At 46.4% G+C, this 19376-nt stretch overlaps 1 protein-coding gene across 2 annotated transcripts in view; it reads left to right on the top strand.

Moving 5' to 3' along the window:
* The window catches only part of LOC144610469 (tetraspanin-15-like), a 171923-nt gene that overhangs the window by 10885 nt on the left and 141662 nt on the right, over positions 1 to 19376 (top strand). Inside the window, exon 2 of one of the 2 annotated variants that reach the window (XM_078429204.1) lies at positions 7841 to 8005. The gene's annotated coding sequence lies outside the window, so the exon portion shown is untranslated. Of the gene's footprint in view, positions 1 to 7840; positions 8006 to 8039; positions 8140 to 19376 lie in introns of those variants that run through there. The other variant, XM_078429205.1, reaches the window with a different exon arrangement.

Here is a 19376-nt window from a genome sequence, read left to right as displayed (position 1 = left end):
GGCTGATCATTCTCAATCAGTACCCCGTTCCTGCCTTCTCCCCATACCCCCTGACTCCGCTATCCTTAAGAGCTCTATCTAGCTCTCTCTTGAATGCATTCAGAGAATTGGCCTCCACTGCCTTCTGAGGCAGAGAATTCCACAGATTCACAACTCTCTGACTGAAAAAGTTTCTCCTCATCTCAGTTCTAAATGGCCCACCCCTTATTCTTAACGAAAGGAAAGCTGATAAATGCACACGGTGTCTATTGGAAATGTCTGCCCACATCCTCCAGATAACTGGACAGACGATTTATTTGATTCGGTGAAATTAAGATTTAAAGTGAGTCATCTTGTGGACTCAAGTGGTTTATTAGGCACACAACTGTTGAAAGTGCCTTCTGCAGCACAAGACAAATCAATGTTTGATGAGGCCTAGGACTGGGTTAAAGGCACGAGGCACTGAGATTTAACGAGACAACACGCAAGACTTGAACCAACACAGAAACAATTTGTCAGAGGAAATCAGATCGGTTATCTGACATAGACAATAGACAATAGACAATAGACAATAGGTGCAGGAGTAGGCCATTCAGCCCTTCGAGCCAGCACCGCCATTCAATGCGATCATGGCTGATCACTATCAATCAGTACCCCGTTCCTGCCTTCTCCCCATACCCCCTCACTCCGCTATCCTTAAGAGCTCTATCCAGCTCTCTCTTGAAAGCATCCAACGAACTGGCCTCCACTGCCTTCTGAGGCAGAGAATTCCACACCTTCACCACCCTCTGACTGAAAAAGTTCTTCCTCATCTCCGTTCTAAATGGCCTACCCCTTATTCTCAAACTGTGGCCCCTTGTTCTGGACTCCCCCAACATTGGGAACATGTTATCTGCCTCTAATGTGTCCAATCCCCTAATTATCTTATATGTTTCAATAAGATCCCCCCTCATCCTTCTAAATTCCAGTGTATACAAGCCCAATCGCTCCAGCCTTTCAACATACGACAGTCCCGCCATTCCGGGAATTAATCTAGTGAACCTACGCTGCACGCCCTCCATAGCAAGAATATCCTTCCTCAAATTTGGAGACCAAAACTGCACACAGTACTCCAGGTGCGGTCTCACCAGGGCCCGGTACAACTGTAGAAGGACCTCTTTGCTCCTATACTCAACTCCTCTTGTTACGAAGGCCAACATTCCATTGGCTTTCTTCACTGCCTGCTGAACCTGCATGCTTCCTTTCATTGACTGATGCACTAGGACACCCAGATCTCGTTGAACTCCCCCTCCTCCTAACTTGACACCATTCAGATAATAATCTGCCTTTCTATTCTTACTTCCAAAGTGAATAACCTCACACTTATCTACATTAAACTGCATCTGCCATGTATCCGCCCACTCACACAACCTGTCCAGGTCACCCTGCAGCCTTATTGCATCTTCCTCACAATTCACACTACCCCCCAACTTAGTATCATCTGCAAATTTGCTAATGGTACTTTTAATCCCTTCGTCTAAGTCATTAATGTATATCGTAAATAGCTGGGGTCCCAGCACCGAACCTTGCGGTACCCCACTGGTCACTGCCTGCCATTCCGAAAGGGACCCATTTATCCCCACTCTTTGCTTTCTGTCTGTTAACCAATTTTCTATCCATGTCAGTACCCTACCCCCAATACCATGTGCCCTAATTTTGCCCACTAATCTCCTATGTGGGACCTTGTCGAAGGCTTTCTGAAAGTCGAGGTACACCACATCCACTGACTCTCCCTTGTCAATTTTCCTAGTTACATCCTCAAAAAATTCCAGTAGATTTGTCAAGCATGATTTCCCCTTCGTAAATCCATGCTGACTCGGAACGATCCCGTTACTGCTATCCAAATGCTCAGCAATTTCGTCTTTTATAATTGACTCCAGCATTTTCCCCACCACTGATGTCAGACTAACTGGTCTATAATTACCCGTTTTCTCTCTCCCTCCTTTCTTAAAAAGTGGGATAACATTTGCTATTCTCCAATCCACAGGAACTGATCCTGAATCTATAGAACATTGAAAAATGATCTCCAATGCTTCCACTATTTCTAGAGCCACCTCCTTAAGTACTCTGGGATGCAGACCATCAGGCCCTGGGGATTTATCAGCCTTCAGTCCCATCAGTCTACCCAAAACCATTTCCTGCCTAATGTGGATTTCCTTCAGTTCCTCCATCACCCTAGGTTCTCCAAGGACCATTTGCCAGTAAACTTTTACAAATGTATCACACTGTTCATCTGTCATTGCTGAGTGACTACAGTGATGTTTATGACCATCTATCTGAACCTTGTATCCAAACAATAATGAATCTGGCTTCAATGTATGGACGATATGCACATATTTAGATTTTTTTTTAGATTTAGAGATACAGCGCGGAAACAGGCCCTTCGGCCCACCGGGTCCGCGCCGCCCAGCGATCCCCGCACATTAACACTATCCTACACACACTAGGGATAATTTTTTACATTTGCCCAGCCAATTAACCTACATACCGGTACGTCTTTGGAGTGTGGGAGGAAACCGAAGATCTCGGAGGAAACCCACGCAGGTCACGGGGAGAACGTACAAACTCCGTACAGACGGCGCCCGTAGTCAGGATCGAACCTGCGTCTCCGGCGCTGCATTCGCTGTAAGGCAGCAACTCTACCGCTGTGCCACTGTGAAGAAGGCCATTTAGAACGGAGATGAGGAAGAACTTTTTCAGTCAGAGAGTGGTGAAGGTGTGGAATTCTCTGTCTCAGAAGGCAGTGGAGGCCAGTTCGTTGGATGCTTTCAAGAGAGAGCTGTATAGAGCTCTTAAGGATAGTGGAGTGAGGGGGTATGGGGAGAAGGCAGGAACGGGGTACTGATTGAGAGTGATCAGCCATGATCGCATTGAATGGCGGTGCTGGCTCGAAGGGCTGAATGGCCTACTCCTGCACCTATTGTCTATTGTCTATTGTCTATTGTCTATTACCTATGAACTTGGGGTACTAACATGCTTCAATGAGAAGTTGGGAAGCTCCAAGGCACTACAGGGGCAGGGAACCAGCACTACACAGGTGATCATCATCAGACCCATGAAGAAGGGTTCTGACCCGAAACGTAACCTATCCACGTTTTCCGGGAATGGTGCCTGACCTGCTGAGTAATGCCAGCACTTTGTGATACAGCGTCCCTGGAGAAACTGGACAGGTGACGTTTCAGGTCGAAACCCTTCTGCAGAAATCTGTGCATAATCTCCAGAGATGCTGCCTGGCCCGCTGAGTTACTCCTGCACCCTGCGCCGATCTTTGGTGTAGACCAGCATCTACAATTCCTTGTTGCTACAATAAAAGAACATCTTGTTTTCAAACTTCCGTTCAGACATTGTGGGTGGATTTTTCTTCTTTGCTGATATGTCTGGTGGATTGTTTAATGTAAAAGTTTATTTGCAGTTCAGAGCAGATGTTTGTCGGGGAAGAATTCACCGATCTCTGAAATAGTAGAGGCAGGTGATGGCATGGAAAGAAAATACAGCAGAGAGGATGTCATCCCTGGTGTGGCTTCCTAACACTAGGAGGCAAGGACACTGGACAAGTGGTTGACCGTTTCGGAGGGAGAAGAAGAGAAGTTTTTTCCCTCAGAGGGCCTCGACTATTTGGGATGTTCTACCCAGTGTACTGCACTGCCAGACTTGCTGGTAGAGACAGATACGATGGTGGTGTTTCAGAGCCTGTTGCATGGATATGCAGGGAATGGATGGATATGGATCACGGGCAGGCAAAAGAGATGAGTTTTGCTTGGTGTCATGTCCGGCATGGACATTGTGGGCGAAAGGGCAAAGTTTCGTTTAGAGATACAGCATGAAAGCAGGCCCTTTGACCCAATGAGTCCACACCAACCAGCGACCACCCGTTCACTAGTTCTATCCTACACAGTAGGGGCAATTTACAGAAGCCGATTAACCTACAAATCTGCACATCTTGGGAATGTGGGAGGAAACCGGCACACCCACATGGTTGCAAGAGGGAGCGTGCAAACTCCACACAGGCAGCACCCAAGGTCAGGTTTGAACCCATGCCTCGAGGGCTGAGAGGCAGTGACTCTACGAGGTTAAGTCAGTGTAAGAAAATAACTGCAGATGCTGGTACAAATCGAAGGTATTTATTCACAAAATGCTGGAGTAGCTCAGCAGGTCAGGCAGCATCTCAGGATAGAAGGAATAGAAACATAGAAACATAGAAAATAGGTGCAGGAGTAGGCCATTCGGCCCTTCGAGCCTGCACCGCCATTCAATATGATCATGGCTGATCATCCAGCTCAGTAGCCTGTACTGCCTTCTCTCCATACCCCCTGATCCCTTTAGCAAAAAGGGCCACATCTAACTCCCTCTTAAATATAGCCAATGAACTGGCCTGAACTACCTTCTGTGGCAGAGAATTCCACAGACTCACCACTCTCTGTGTGAAGAAATGTTTTCTCATCTTGGTCCTAAAAGACTTCCCCCTTATCCTTAAGCTCTGACCCCTGGTTCTGGACTCCCCCAACATCGGGAACAATCTTCCCGCATCTAGCCTCTCCAACCCCTTAAGAATTTTATATGTTTCTATAAGATCCTCCCTCAGTCTTCTAAATTCCAGCGAGTACAAGCCCAGTCTATCCAATCTTTCCTCATATGCAAGTCCCGCCATCCCAGGGATTAATCTGGTGAACCTTCTCTGTACTCCCTCTAAGGCAAGAACGTCTTTCCTCAGGTTAGGAGACCAAAATTGCACACAATACTCCAGGTGCGGTCTCACCAAGGCCCTGTACAACTGCAGCAGAACCTCCCTGCTCCTAAACTCAAATCCTCTTGCTATGAATGCCAACATACCATTCGCTTTCTTCACTGCCTGCTGCACCTGCATGCTTGCTTTCAATGACTGGTGCACCATGACCCCCAGGTCACGTTGCATCTCCCCTTCTCCCAATCGGTCACCATTCAGGTAATACTCTGCTTTCCTGTTCTTGCCGCCAAAGTGGATAACCTCACATTTATCCACATTATATTGCATCTGCCATGCATTTGCCCACTCGCCTAATCTATCCAAGTCACTCTGCAGCCTCCTAGCATCCTCCTCGCAGCTAACACTGCCACCCAGCTTCGTGTCATCCGCAAACTTAGAGATGTTGCATTCAATTCCCTCGTCCAAATCATTAATATATACTGTAAATAACTGGGGTCCCAGCACTGAGCCTTGCGGTACCCCACTAGTCACTGCCTGCCATTCCGAAAAGGACCCGTTTATTCCTACTCTTTGCTTCCTGTCCGCCAACCAATTTTCTATCCACCTCAAAACTGAACCCTCAATACCGTGTGCTTTAAGTTTGTACACCAATCTCCTATGTGGGACCTTGTCGAAGGCCTTCTGAAAGTCCAGATATAACACATCGACTGGTTCTCCCTTATCCACTCTACTAGTTACATCCTCGAAAAATTCTATAAGATTCGTCAGACATGATTTGCCTTTGGTAAATCCATGCTGACTTTGTCCGATGATTTCACCACTTTCCAAATGTGATGCTATTACATCTTTAATAACTGACTAGCATTTTCCCCACTACCGATGTTAGGCTAACTGGTCCATAATTCCCCGTTTTCTCTCTCCCTCCCTTTTTAAAAAGTAGGGTTACATTAGCTACCCTCCAGTCCTCAGGAACTACTCCAGAATCTAAAGAGTTTTGAAAAATTATCACTAATGCATCCACTATTTCTGAGGCTACTTCCTTAAGCACTCTGGGATGCAGCCTATCTGGCCCTGGGGATTTATCTGCCTTTAATCCATTTAATTTACCTAACACCACTTCCCGACTAACCTGGATTTCCCTCAGTTCCTCCATCTCATTAGACCACCGGTCCCCCGCTATTTCCGGCAGACGATTTATGTCTTCCTTAGTGAAGACAGAACCAAAGTATTTGTTCAATTGGTCTGCCATCTCCTTGTTTCCTATGATCAATTCACCTGTTTCCGACTGCAAGGGACCTACATTTGCCTTAACTAATCTTTTTCTCTTGACATATCTATAAAAGCTTTTGCAGTCTGTTTTTATGTTCCTTGCCAGTTTTCCCTCATAATCTATTTTCCCTTTCCTAATTAAGCCCTTTGCCTCCTCTGCTGGACTCTGAATTTCTCCCAGTCCTCTGGTATGCTACTTTTTCTGGCTAATTTGGGTCGGGACCCTTCTTCAGACTGATGTCAGGGGGGGCTGGATGAAGGAAGGATATAGGTGGAGACAGGAAGATAGAGGGAGATCTGGGAAGGAGGAAGGGAAGAGAGGGACAGAGCAACTATCTAAAGTTGGAGAAGTCAATGTTCATACCACTGGGCTGCAAGCTGCCCAGGCGAAATATGAGGTGCTGTTCCTCCAATTTCCGGTGGGACGGGGCACGGCAGAGGGAGAAGGATAAGGTTTGGGAGGATGAGGACGCCTCTTAATCCTGCAGAGCAAATCTTGTTGCACCTGGATGACAAATTGATAGGCAGCTAGTGGAATGGTCGGCTGTACGGGGAATTATAGATTGCTTTGTGCTCAAAGAAAGAACAGAAACCACAAGAAAACATAACAGTGAATCATCGTGATGCAGCGCCCTTGATGCAGTCACAGTCCAAGGATGGGGTTTTTTTCTGCTTCTTTCGTGGGATGCTGGTATTGTGGTCAAGGTGAATATTTATTTACCACCTCTCACTGTCCTTGCCATGGTGCGTCACTCACTACCTCACACCTACAAAGCCCTCCATAACCTGGCCCCATCCTACCTGACCGACCTCCTCCACAGGCACACTCCCACCTGCACCCTCCGCTCTGCCGCTGCCAATCTCCTATCCCCCCCACATCCGGACCAAACTCAGATCCTGGGGGGACAGGGCTTTCTCCATCGCTGCTCCCACCCTATGGAACTCACTACCCCAAAACGTTAGAGACTCCTCCACACTCACCACGTTCAAAACATCGCTGAAGTCTCACCTGTTCAGTACTGCCTTCAACCACTGAAGGTCACCTCACCTTCTGTCTCCTTTCTCTGTTCGTTTATTTATTTACTTATTTATCTATTTATTAATTTCCCTATGTTCTCTAAATCTCTGTAAAGCGTCTTTGAGTGTATGAAAAGCGCTATATAAATAAAATGCATTATTATTATTATTAATGCAGTCCATGTGACGGGGAAACTTGTGCATGCAAGTTAGGAGAGTTCCAGGGTCTTGGGCTAAGTGATGGTAAATGACTGGTGATATCTGTCTGTATAAGCAAACCTCTGAAGCCAGGATACTCAGATGTAAGACCCCGATGTACCTCCTTATATTCACTGGAATTTAGAAGGATGAGAGGGGATCTTATGGAAACATATACAATTCTTAAGGGATTGGACAGGCTAGATGCAGGAAAAAATGTTCCCGATGTTGGGGGAGTCCAGAACCTAGGGTCACAGTTTAAGAATAAGGGGTCGGCCATTTAGGGCTGAGAAGAGGAAAAACTTATTCACCCAGGGAGTTGTGAATCTGTGGAATTCTCTGCCACAGAAGGCAGTGGAGGCCAATTCACTGGATATATTCAAGAGAGAGTTAGATAGAGCTCTTGGGGCTAACGGAATCAAGGGATATGAGGAGAAAGCAAGAACAGGGTACTGATTCTGGATGATCAGCCATGATCATGTTGAATGGCGTTGCTGGCTCGAAGGGCCGAATGGCCTACTCCTGCACCTATTTTCTATGTTTCTATGTTTCTCTGTTTTCCTTGAAAGTTTAGTTTAGAGATGCAGTGTGGAGACAAGCCCTTTGGCCCACCAAGTCCACGCCGACTAACACTTGTCTTATCTTACACTCTAGGGACAATTTACCCCGAGACTGAAAACCTCCACACGGAACGAAGACATCCTCATCACAGTGGGAAGATTGCCGGAGGGGATGAGGGATGTGACCCTTCGGTCCACAGTGTTTTTGCTCAACATGATGTCAAGTTGAACCCATCTTATCTGCCTGTACGTCATCCAGGTGAGGGCTTGAGAGCCAGTGGCCTGGTGCCATCACCTTTACCGAGTTCAAACGATGAACTCAACCCATGCGTACTTGACTCCAACGGGAGCAAAAATCAACCACCCAGCCCTGAAGATGGCAGAATTTAACAGGTACATAAGCAGTCCATCTGGGTACAACACGTTCATGTGTAAGTGTGTCTGAAGGAACTGCAGATGCTGGTTTACACCGAAGATAGACACGATTTTTTTAATGGTCAGGTCTCGGCAATTAGTTTAGAGATACAGAGAAGAAACAGGCCCTTTGGCCCACCGAGTCCATGCCGACCAGCGATTCCCCACACACTAATGCTATCCTACACACACTCGGGCCAATTTACAAATATATCAAGCCAATTAGCCCATGAACCTGTACGTCTTTGGAATGTGGGAGGAAACTGGAGATCAAGGAGAAAACCCATGCAGGTCACAGGGAGTGTTAAGCTGGACATTTTGCATCAACATTTCTATAATTGGACCTGTTATTGCTGACTTGTGCAAGAGAGAGCTAGGTAGAGCTCTTAAGGATAGCGGAGTCAGGGGGTATGGGGAGAAGGCAGGAACGGGGTACTGATTGAGAATGATCAGCCATGATCACATTGAATGGCGGTGCTGGCTCGAAGGGCCGAATGGCCTCCTCCTGCACCTATTGTCTATTGTCTATTGCCATTGGTACCATTGTTTAAAAAAAAATTCATCAAAAGAATTTTTAAAGTTAATTGGAACATCTGTACTGAGTTTGTACGTTCCCCCTTCAGACCACCAAGTCCGCGCTGACCAGTGATCACCCCGTACACTAGCACTATCCCTTGCACTAGGGACAATTTCCAACTTTACTGAAGCCAATTAACCTCCAAACCTGTACGTCTTTGGAGTGTGGGAGGAAACCGGAGCACCCGGAGAAAACCCATGCAGTCACAGGGAGAACGCACAGATAAGCACCCGTAGTCAGGATCGAAACCGTGTCTCTGACGCTGTGAGGCAGCAACTCTACCGCTGCACCACTGTGCCTCCCTAGTATAGGACTAGTTGGGACTAGTGTAGGTAGGACACGTGGATGGTGCAGGCACGTTGGGCCAACGTGCCTGTTTCCACGCTGTACAACTCCATGTACACGTTTCTGCAATCTTCTGAGGCGATTTGTCAACTTCCTCCCACGGGTTGGGACTTTCGACAGGTCACAAAGCTTCTTGTTTGCTAGCTTAGGAACTCTCATCAAATTACTGGCACCTTTCAAACTCAGCTGGAGGCTACTACTTTCCCCGCAGTTTCGTTCCATCCTCTCCCAGTCGCTTTCTCAAATTTATTCCCGCTGTGATCCGTACTGTACTTGCAGTCTCTTTTAATACATTTCATGGCATAAGTATAAATCACATTAATAATTGAAAAGCCTCTCTCATTACAAGTTGTCAGCCGAGCTATGCCTGAGCTAGAGGGGGAGAGAGCTGGTTAAGTGAGCTGAAACTTCAATGTTCATAGTTATCGAGGAGAAAGCCGGTGCTAGTATTCGCCTCAGTTATAATCCACTCCAGGACATCACCAGGTAACTTGAACCGCTGGGGTAAGTTGAGCAAGAGTTGGGATCTTTTTTACCTGACATACTGACTGACAAGGTCCACAAGAGGAACTCCAGGCTGGGGAATTCTATGATTCTATGATTCAATTCAATAATACCGGGGTACAGTGGAATGCTTTGTGTTGCCACGATACTGACAAAGTTACAAAAGTTCGCTGAACTTTTCGGGCGGCACGGTGGTGCTGTAAGGGGTTTCTGCGCCAAGCTTTCGCCCGACCTAAGGTCCCCGTGTCTTGCTCTGATCCCTTGACCAGGCCGCGCACACTGATTCCACGTGAGTGGTTCGACCCACTCACCCCCTACGGTTCTAGACACTGGACTTAGATGCAGGAGCGTTGATAGTGCAGAAAAAAACTCAATCAGACCAGATTTGAAGACCAGGGTTTAAATGGAAAAGGCTTTTATTGAGCGCTTGGGACTATTGTCCATGAATACTTATACAGTTCTATAAGACATATCTATAAGACACATACCGAATTACATGAATACTTTTGACTATGAATCATAAAACGCACAGTTCTACAAGACATATACATGAATACCTTTTTCTCTGAATTCTAAAACGCACAGTTCTACAAGACATATACACGACTGTAAGATGGGGAACGTACGACACATCGCAAAATTGACCAACACATATTCCTTTACACACCCACGTTTATTCAAACCACCCTCCCCTCTACACTAAACTATGTCCAGGATATGCAGGATCGGGGTACATGCTCAACATGGTGCTATTACTGGGGTTACTGGCTGTTCGTGCTGCTTCCGTGAGGGTGGTGCTTGTCCCGTGAGTTTCTTCCTTCCGTTTCTTGCGTTCCTTGCAGGTTTTCTTGCAGTATTTCTTCTCGAGTTGCGTGCCTGTTCCTCTCTCTTGCACTTCGCTTCTTCTTGCCTGCAGCGGTAGAGTTGCTGCCTTACAGCAAATGCAGCGCCGGAGACTCAGGTTCGATCCCGACTACGGGTGCCGTCTGTACGTGGTTTGTACGTTCTCCCCGTGACCCGCGTGGGTTTTCTCCGAGATCTTCGGTTTCCTCCCACACTCCAAAGACCCTACAGGTTTGTAGGTTAATTGGCTTGGTAAATATTGTCCCTAGTGGGTATAGGATAGTGTTAATGTGCGGGGATCGCTGGTCGGCATGGACCCGGTGTGCCGAAAGGGCCTGTTTCCACGCTGTATCTCTAAACTAAACAAGCTCTCACATCTACCACCTACCATGTGCCACCTCATGTGGCAGCAGGCAGACCCTCGCAGTGTTCCCCCCTCACCACCCTCGTTCTCTCCCCCCCCCCCCATCCCCCACGTTCTAAGCGGCCCTCCTCACTCTCGGCATGGACTCAGTGGCCTGTTTCCACGCTGTATATCTAAACTAAACCAAACTAAACTAGAGTGGGCATGATGGGCTGAATGGCCTCCTTTTGTGCTGGAACTTCCTTTGCACGCAAACGCATGAGGATATGGCCTGTGTGGTACCTTAAAACGTATCAGTTTGGAGACTGTACGATCAGAAATGGGAAAGATGTAAAAATGATGCCTGACTTTATGAGCAGAGGTAAAGGTTTTTCATGAAATTAAGTGTATAAATTTAGTGAAGGAAACGAGGCTTCTGGAAGAAAGTTTGCAACATTTATTACCAACATTTATTATGGGTGGCACGGTGGCGCAGTTGCTGCTTTATAACGCTTACAATGCCAGAGACCCGGGTCTGATCCTGGCCACGGGTGCTTGTCTGTACGGAGTTTGTACGTTCTCCCCGTGACCTGCGTGGGTTTTCTCCGAGAACTTCGGTTTCCTCCCACGCTCCAAAGACGTACAGGCTTGTAGGTTAATTGGCTGGGCAAAATGTAAAATTGTCCCTGGTGTGGGATGGTATTAATGCGCGGGATCGCTGGTCGGGGCGGACTCGGTGGGCCGAAGGGCCTGTTTCCACGCTGTATCTCTAAATTAAACTAAACTAAGCCAAGGGGATCTGGCTAACATAAGGGCGAGTCACACAACCTTTAAGCCACAGCTGTGAATTGAACCAAAGGCAGATTTTATCTCTAGTGCTCCCAAGCCCCCTTCACTTCCGTTCATTCCTTCAAGCTAATTTAAACATATAATAAGCTGATCATTGAAGCTTTGTAGAATCGTTCCTCATTAGCTGTTGATAGCACGCTGTTCTGATTGAAAGCTTTGATGTGAGATGAATTTTTTGTACAAATCCATTGCAGATCATGTCTGAATCCAACACAATCACTGCGCAGATGACTTCAATAAGACCGTGTAAATAGCTATATAATTTGCTGCCCGGTGTTGCCCTGTATACAGATATCTTCAGTCCACGTGTAGGGAGGAACTGCAGATGCTGGTTTAAACCGAAGATAGACACAAAACGCTGGAGTAACTCAGCGGGCCGGGCAGCATCTCTGGAGAGAAGGAATGAATGGGTGACGTTTCGGGTCGAGACACTTCTTTAGACTGGGTTCTGGGTCTGAAAAAGGGTCTCGACCCAAAACGTCGCCCGTTTATTCTCTCCAGAGATGCTGCCTGTCCCGCTGAGGTACTCCAGCTTTTTATGCCTACCTTCAGTCTACGTTCTCAGTTTTGTGAGTGTGTGCCAGGAGCTGAAGAACAGGAATTGAAGAATTGAATCTGCAGACTGGCCCCGATCTGAAACGTCACCTGTTCCTGTTCACCGGAGATGCTGCCTGACCTGCTGATTTACTCCAGCACGTTGTGTTCTTTTGTGTAAACCAGCATCTGCTGGTCTTTGCTTCTACAACAGGATTCTGCCACAGAGGGAAGATTACCAGAGGGGATCTTCTAAAACTAGTTTTATACACAATAGGTCAACGATACGTCTAGCATGAGCAATGTAAACAACTTGCAAGGTATTTATTCACAGAATGCTGGAGTAACTCAGCAGGTCAGGCAGCATCTCAGGAGAGAAGGAATGGGTGACGTTTCGGGTCGACACCCTTCTTCAGACTGATGTCAGGGGGGCGGGACAAAGGAAGGATATAGGTGGAGACAGGAAGATAGAGGGAGATCTGGGAAGGGGGAGGGGAAGAGAGGGACAGAGGAACTATCTAAAGTTGGAGAATAGTCAATAGTCATTTATTTGTCACATACACATAAATGTGTAGTGAAATGAAAAATTACCCGCAGTTCAACAATAAGACCAATAAGAATAATCAATAAAAATGCAATAACATATACAATCATAAACTAACACCAAACAAAAGAAACATCCATCACAGTGAGTCTCCTCCAGTCACCTCCTCACTGTGATGGAAGGCCAGAATGTCTTTTCTCTTCCCCTGCCGCCTTCTCCCGCGGTCAGGCTGTTGTAGTTGCCACATCGGGGCGGTCGGGGCTCCCGACATTGAAGCCCCCGCCGGGCGGAGAAAATCCCGCGGCCTATTCCAGGCCGAAGTCGATGTTCATACCGCTGGGCTGCAAGCTGCCCATGTGAAATATGAGGCGCTGTTCCTTCACTCCTAAACTAAACAACTCCTTCACTCTCTCCTATATGATTGTTTATTTTCTACACCTAACATCCCTCTGACCTTTCTGCATGCGATTTTTAATCATAATAAGGTGTTTATTACGTAGGCCGTCAAAAGAACAAGTCTGGGTTGCAAGCTTCTGTTCATTGTTCAGTTTCTTACCAAGAATCAAGTGTGTTTAGTTGTCAAATGCACAGAACAACTCAACAAATATACACCGATCAGCCAAAACATTATGACCACTGACAGGTGAAGTGAATAACATTGATTATCTTGTTACCACGGCACCTGTCAAGGGGTGGGATATATTAGGCAGCAAGTGAACAGTCAGTTGATGTGTTGGATGCAGGAGAAATGGGCAGGAGTAAAGACCTGAGCGACTTTGACAAGGGCCAAATTGTTATGGCCAAACGACTGGGTCAGAGCATCTCTGAAACGGCAAGGCTTGTGGGGTGCTCCCGGTCAGCAGTGGTGAGTACCGACCGACAGTGGTCCGAGGAGGGACAAACCACAAACCGGCAACAGACAGGGTGTTGGGCGCCCAAGGCTCATCGATGTGCGAGGGCAACGAAGGCTATCCCGTCTGGTCCAAACCGACAGAAGTTCTACTGTGGCACAAGTCACAGAATATTTTAATGGTGGTCACGGGAGGAATGTGTCACAATACACAGTGCATCGCACCCTGCTGCGTATGGAGCTGCACACGGAGGACCAACAGCATATTAGGCAGGTGGTCATAGTGTTTTGACTCATCAGGTCATAATGTTTTGGCTGATCGGTGTATATACACAGCAAACTCCAGCTTTTTGTGTCTATCTGCAGTTCCTTCCTGCACATTTCTCTTGTCCATCCTGACTTGGGACCCATTTCCCTCACTGCCAGATCATTAGATCTAAACATATTGGAAGGTGCAGACTGAGTTTTATCCGTTTGCATGTTTATTTTTACTTTCTTCAATCAGCACTGTGCAAACATCTAGCAACATGGATCAAGATGGTGTCTGCCAAAGGTCAGAATGACGATGGATAAGTACCGTTTCTGGTCGGTTCTGAAGAAGGTTCCCGACCCGAAACGTCGCCAGTCAGGAGGGAGGGTGGGGGGGAGGGGGGGGAGGGCGAGGGTGAGGGAGGAGGAAGGAGGGGGATGGGGGAGGGGGGAGGGGGGAGGGGGAGAGAACAAAGGAGGACTTGGCCCAGGATACTTTGTAACTTTGTCGGCGCCCTTTATGTGGCGACTCTTTACATACCTTGGGTATGCAAAACAATGAATTTTACTGTGATTTGTCACATGTGACAATAAAATATTAAATTCAATTCCAATTATTGATTACACTTGATAAACCTGGCATGGCAGCACGGTGGTGCAGCGGTAGAGTTGCTGCCTTACAGTGCCAGAAACCCGGGTTCGATCCCGACTGAGGGTGCTGTCTGTACGGAGTTTGTACGTTCTCCCCGTGACTGAGTGGGCTTTCTCCGGGTGCTCCGGTTTCCTCCCACACTCCTCTATTCTGTCCAGGAGCCTGACAACAGAGGGGACAAAGCTGTTCCTGAGTCGGGTGGTGGGTGCTGTCTCTTCTGCCCGACTGAATGTGTGGAAAAGAATGGATGTGTGATGAAACATATGTGTGGTTGGAAGAAAAGACCTGCAGATGCTGGTCAAGAAACAAATGGATGCAAAGCGCTGGAGTAATTCAGCAGGTCAGGCAGCATCTCTGGAGAACATGGGTCTGATTAGGGGTCTCAACCTGCCACCTCACCTATCCATATTCTTCAGAGATACTGCCTGACCTGCTAAGTTACTCGAGCACTTTGTGTGTTCAAGGGTGTGGGTAGGATGGGTTACATTTCATTCATCACTGGTTGGGAAGGGAGTGTATTCCTTCGGATTATATCTAGGACCATGGCAGAAATAATGAACTGTGGAAACACAACACCACTGGAGTAGCTCAGTGACTCAGGCAACATCTGTAGAGGGAATGTACAGGCGACGTTTTGGGTCGGAACTCTTCTTCAGACTGAGTTACTCCAGAACTTTGTGTTTTGTTCAAGATCCCAGCACCTGCACTTTCTTGTGGCTCCATTTCACTGCTCCACTGCAAAATCTCAAAGTATTCCCTTTATCAAATGTTATTCCCTTCATCCTGTGTCTGTACACTGTGGACAGCTTGGTTGTAATCGTGAGTAGTAATTCCGCTGACTGGATAGCACGCAACATAAAAGCCTTTCACTGTACCTCAGTTACACGTTGCAATGCAGCCCACTTGCCGGCCCCGGCGGCCGCCATTGGTGGAGCGGGAGCACGTGGCCGCTGGCTGGGTGAGGTCACGTGGGGCGCGGGGCGGTGAAGTCACCCTTTGTCCCTTATTTGGGAGTGAGGAAGTTGGCAACCCTACTAATACGGGGCAAGGGCGGTCCCGTACGGGACAAACTAATTTAGCCCAAAATACAGGATGTCCCGGCTAATACGGGACAGTGGCAACCCTAACCTCAGTACACGTTACAATAAACTAAACCCTTTGCCTGCATGCCATCTGTCCACTGGCTTTGAGTTCTGCTTCCACACCTTCCAGTTCATTACCCAACACTCCATCCACTGCTTCTCACAACATGTCCCTCTCTGTATCCCCCTGAGTTGTTCTCGCACTTTGTTATTTTGCTCAAGATGCCATGTGTCACAACAGTGCTAGAGGTAGCCTGCACAGATGTCGTTTCCTTCATGGAAATCAAGGCAGGGTTAACGTGTTAATTGCCCAGGCCTGACAAGAGATAACTTTCCCAAAGATTTTGCATCCAGTGTTGCAAGATATACTTCCCTTCACAAAGATTTTAATGGAACAGGGCAGGTGCAATGGTAGAATTTACATAACTTGCTCATTTAAAATGACGACTGAATCTTAACGTGGATTTTTTTTTCAAATTGGAAACAATTTAAAAAGTTTTCAAAGCAACTTGTTCACTTAAAAAGTCACTTTACAATATAACATATAACATATAACAACTACAGCATGGAAACAGGCCTGTCCGGCCCTACCAGTCCACGCCGACCATTCTCCCTGACCTAGTCTCATCTACCTGCACTCAGACCATAACCCTCCAATCCCCTCCTATCCATATACCTATCCAATTTACTCTTAAATAATAAAATCGAGCCAGCCTCCACCACTTCCACCGGAAGCCCATTCCATACAGCCACAACCCTCTGAGTAAAGAAGTTCCCCCTCATGTTACCCCTAAACCTTTGTCCCTCAATTCTGAAGCTATGTCCCCTTGTTGGAATCTTCCCCACTCTCAAAGGGAAAAGCCTACCCACGTCAACTCTGTCTGTCCCTCTCAAAATTTTAAAAACCTCTATCAAGTCCCCCCTCAACCTTCTACGCTCCAAAGAATAAAGACCCAACCTATTCAACCTCTCTCTGTAGCCTAAGTGCTGAAACCCAGGCAACATTCTAGTAAATCTCCTCTGTACCCTCTCCATTTTGTCGACATCCTTCCTATAATTTGGCGACCAGAACTGCACACCATACTCCAGATTCGGCCTCACCAATGCCCTGTACAATTTCAACATTACATCCCAACTTCTATACTCGATGCTCTGATTTATAAAGGCAAGCATACCAAACGCCTTCTTCACCACCCTATCCACATGAGATTCCACCTTCAGGGAACAATGCACAGTTATTCCCAGATCCCTCTGTTCCACTGCATTCCTCAATTCCCTACCATTTACCCTGTACGTCCTATTTTGATTTGTCCTACCAAAATGCATCACCTCACACTTATCAGCATTAAACTCCATCTGCCATCTTTCAGCCCACCCTTCCAAAAGGCCCAAGTCTCTCTGTAGACTTTGAAAATCTACCTCACTATCAACTACTCCACCTATCTTAGTATCATCTGCATATTTACTAATCCAATTTGCCACACCATCATCCAGATCATTAATGTAAATGACAAACAACAGTGGACCCAACACAGATCCTTGGGGCACTCCACTAGACACTGGCCTCCAACCTGACATACAATTGTCAACCATTACCCTCTGGTATCTCCCATTCAGCCATTGTTGAATCCATCTTGCAACCTCACTATTAATACCCAACGATTTAACCTTCTTAATCAACCTTCCATGTGGAACCTTGTCAAATGCCTTACTGAAGTCCATATAGACAACATCCACAGCCTTGCCCTTATCAATTTCCCTGGTAACCTCTTCAAAAAATTCAAAAAGATTAGTCAAACATGACCTTCCAGGCACAAATCCATGTTGACTGTTTCTAATCAGGCCTTGATTATCCAAATAATTATATATATTGTCCCTAAGTATCTTTTCCATTAATTTTCCCACCACAGACGTCAAACTAATAGGTCTATAATTGCTAGGTTTACTTTTAGAACCTTTTTTAAACAAAGGCACAACATGCGCAATGCGCCAATCTTCCGGCACCATCCCTGTTTCTAATGACGTTTGAAATATTTCCGTCATAGCCCCTGCTATTTCTGCACTGACTTCCCTCAATGTCCTAGGGAATATCCTATCAGGACCTGGAGACTTATCCACTTTTATATTCTTCAAAAGTGTCCGTACCTCCTCTTCTTTAATCCTCCTAATTTCCATCACTACTCTACTTGTTTCGCTTACCTCACATAATTCAATATCCTTCTCCTCGGTAAATACCGAAGAAAAGAAATTGTTTAATATCTCCCCCATTTCTTCCGGCTCAGCACATAGCTGTCCACTCTGACTCTCTAATGGACCAATTTTATCCCTCACTATCCTTTTGCTATTGACATATCTGTAGAACCCCTTGGGGTTTACTTTTACATTACTTGCCAAAGCAGCCTCATATCTTTTTTTCGCTTTTCTAATTTCCTTTTTAAGATTCCTTTTACATTCTTTATATTCCTCAAAAACCTCATTTACTCCCTGCCGCTTATATTTATTGTATATCTCCCTCTTTTTCCGAACCAAGTGTCCAATTTCCCTGGAAAACCACGGCTCTTTCAAATTATTATTCTTTCCTTTCCACCGAACAGGGACATAAAGACTCTGTACTCTCAAAATTTCACCTTTAAATATCCTCCATTTCTCTATTATATCCTTTTCATAAAACAACAATTTCCATTTCACTCCTTTTAAATCCTTTCTCATCTCCTCAAAATTAGCCTTTCTCCAATCCAAAATCTCAACCCTTGGTCCAGATTTGACCTTCTCCATAATGATATTGAAACTAATGGCATTATGATCACTAGACCCAAAGTGCTCCTCAACACATACCTCCGTCACCTGACCCATCTCATTTCCTAACAGGAGGTCCAACACTGCCCCTTCTCTGGTAGGCACCTCTACGTATTGCTGCAAAAAACTATCCTGCATACATTTTACAAACTCCAAACCATCCAGCCCTTTAACAGAATGTGATTCCCAGTCTATATACGGAAAATTGAAATCACCCACAATCACCACTCTGTGCTTACTACTAATATCTGCTATCTCCTTACATATTTGCTCTTCCAATTCTCGTTCCCTATTTGGCGGTCTATAATACAGATTCCTTCCAATGACTCATTAATTTTGAAAGTGCTTGAGGATGTTTTAATACACATTCCTTCAGTTGCTTTGAGTGTCCAAGGATATGTCATGTCTCGACCCGAAACGTCACCCATTCCTTCTCTCCCGTGATGCTTTTAGATTTAGATTTAGAGATACAGCACGGAAACAGGCTCTTCGGCCCACTGGGTCTGCGCCGCCCAGCGATCCCCGCACATGAACACTATCCTACACACACTAAGAACAATTTTTTTTTTTAATTTAATTTTTTTTTTTACATTTGCCCAGCCAATTAACCTACATACCTGTACGTCTTTGGAGTGTGGGAGGAAACCGAAGATCTCGGAGAAAACCCACGCAGGTCACAGGGAGAACGTACAAACTCCGTACAGACGGCGCCCGTAGTCAGGATCGAACCTGAGTCTCCGGCGCTACATTCGCTGTAAGGCAGCAACTCTACCGCTGTGCCACCGTGCCGCCCGCTGAGTTACTCCAGCCTACCTTCGATTTTAATCGGCATCTGCAGTTTTTTTCCTACACAGTCCTTGTACTGAATTTTCATGGAACGGTGTAGAGAATAATTGAAGGCATGAGATAGGTACAAGGAACGGCAGATTCTGGTTGATGAAGGAAAAGCACAAAGTGTGTAGGAAGGAACCGCAGATGCTAGTTTGTACTGGAGATAGACTCAGAGTGCTGGAGCTGGCGGCACGGTAGCGCAGCGGTAGAGTTGCTG

Source organism: Rhinoraja longicauda, chromosome 36 (genome assembly GCF_053455715.1).
Source record: "Rhinoraja longicauda isolate Sanriku21f chromosome 36, sRhiLon1.1, whole genome shotgun sequence".
NCBI classification, from domain to species: domain Eukaryota; kingdom Metazoa; phylum Chordata; class Chondrichthyes; order Rajiformes; family Arhynchobatidae; genus Rhinoraja; species Rhinoraja longicauda.
The sequence above is the reverse complement of the archived record's forward strand: the minus strand, read 5'-3'. Positions and strand labels throughout refer to the sequence as shown.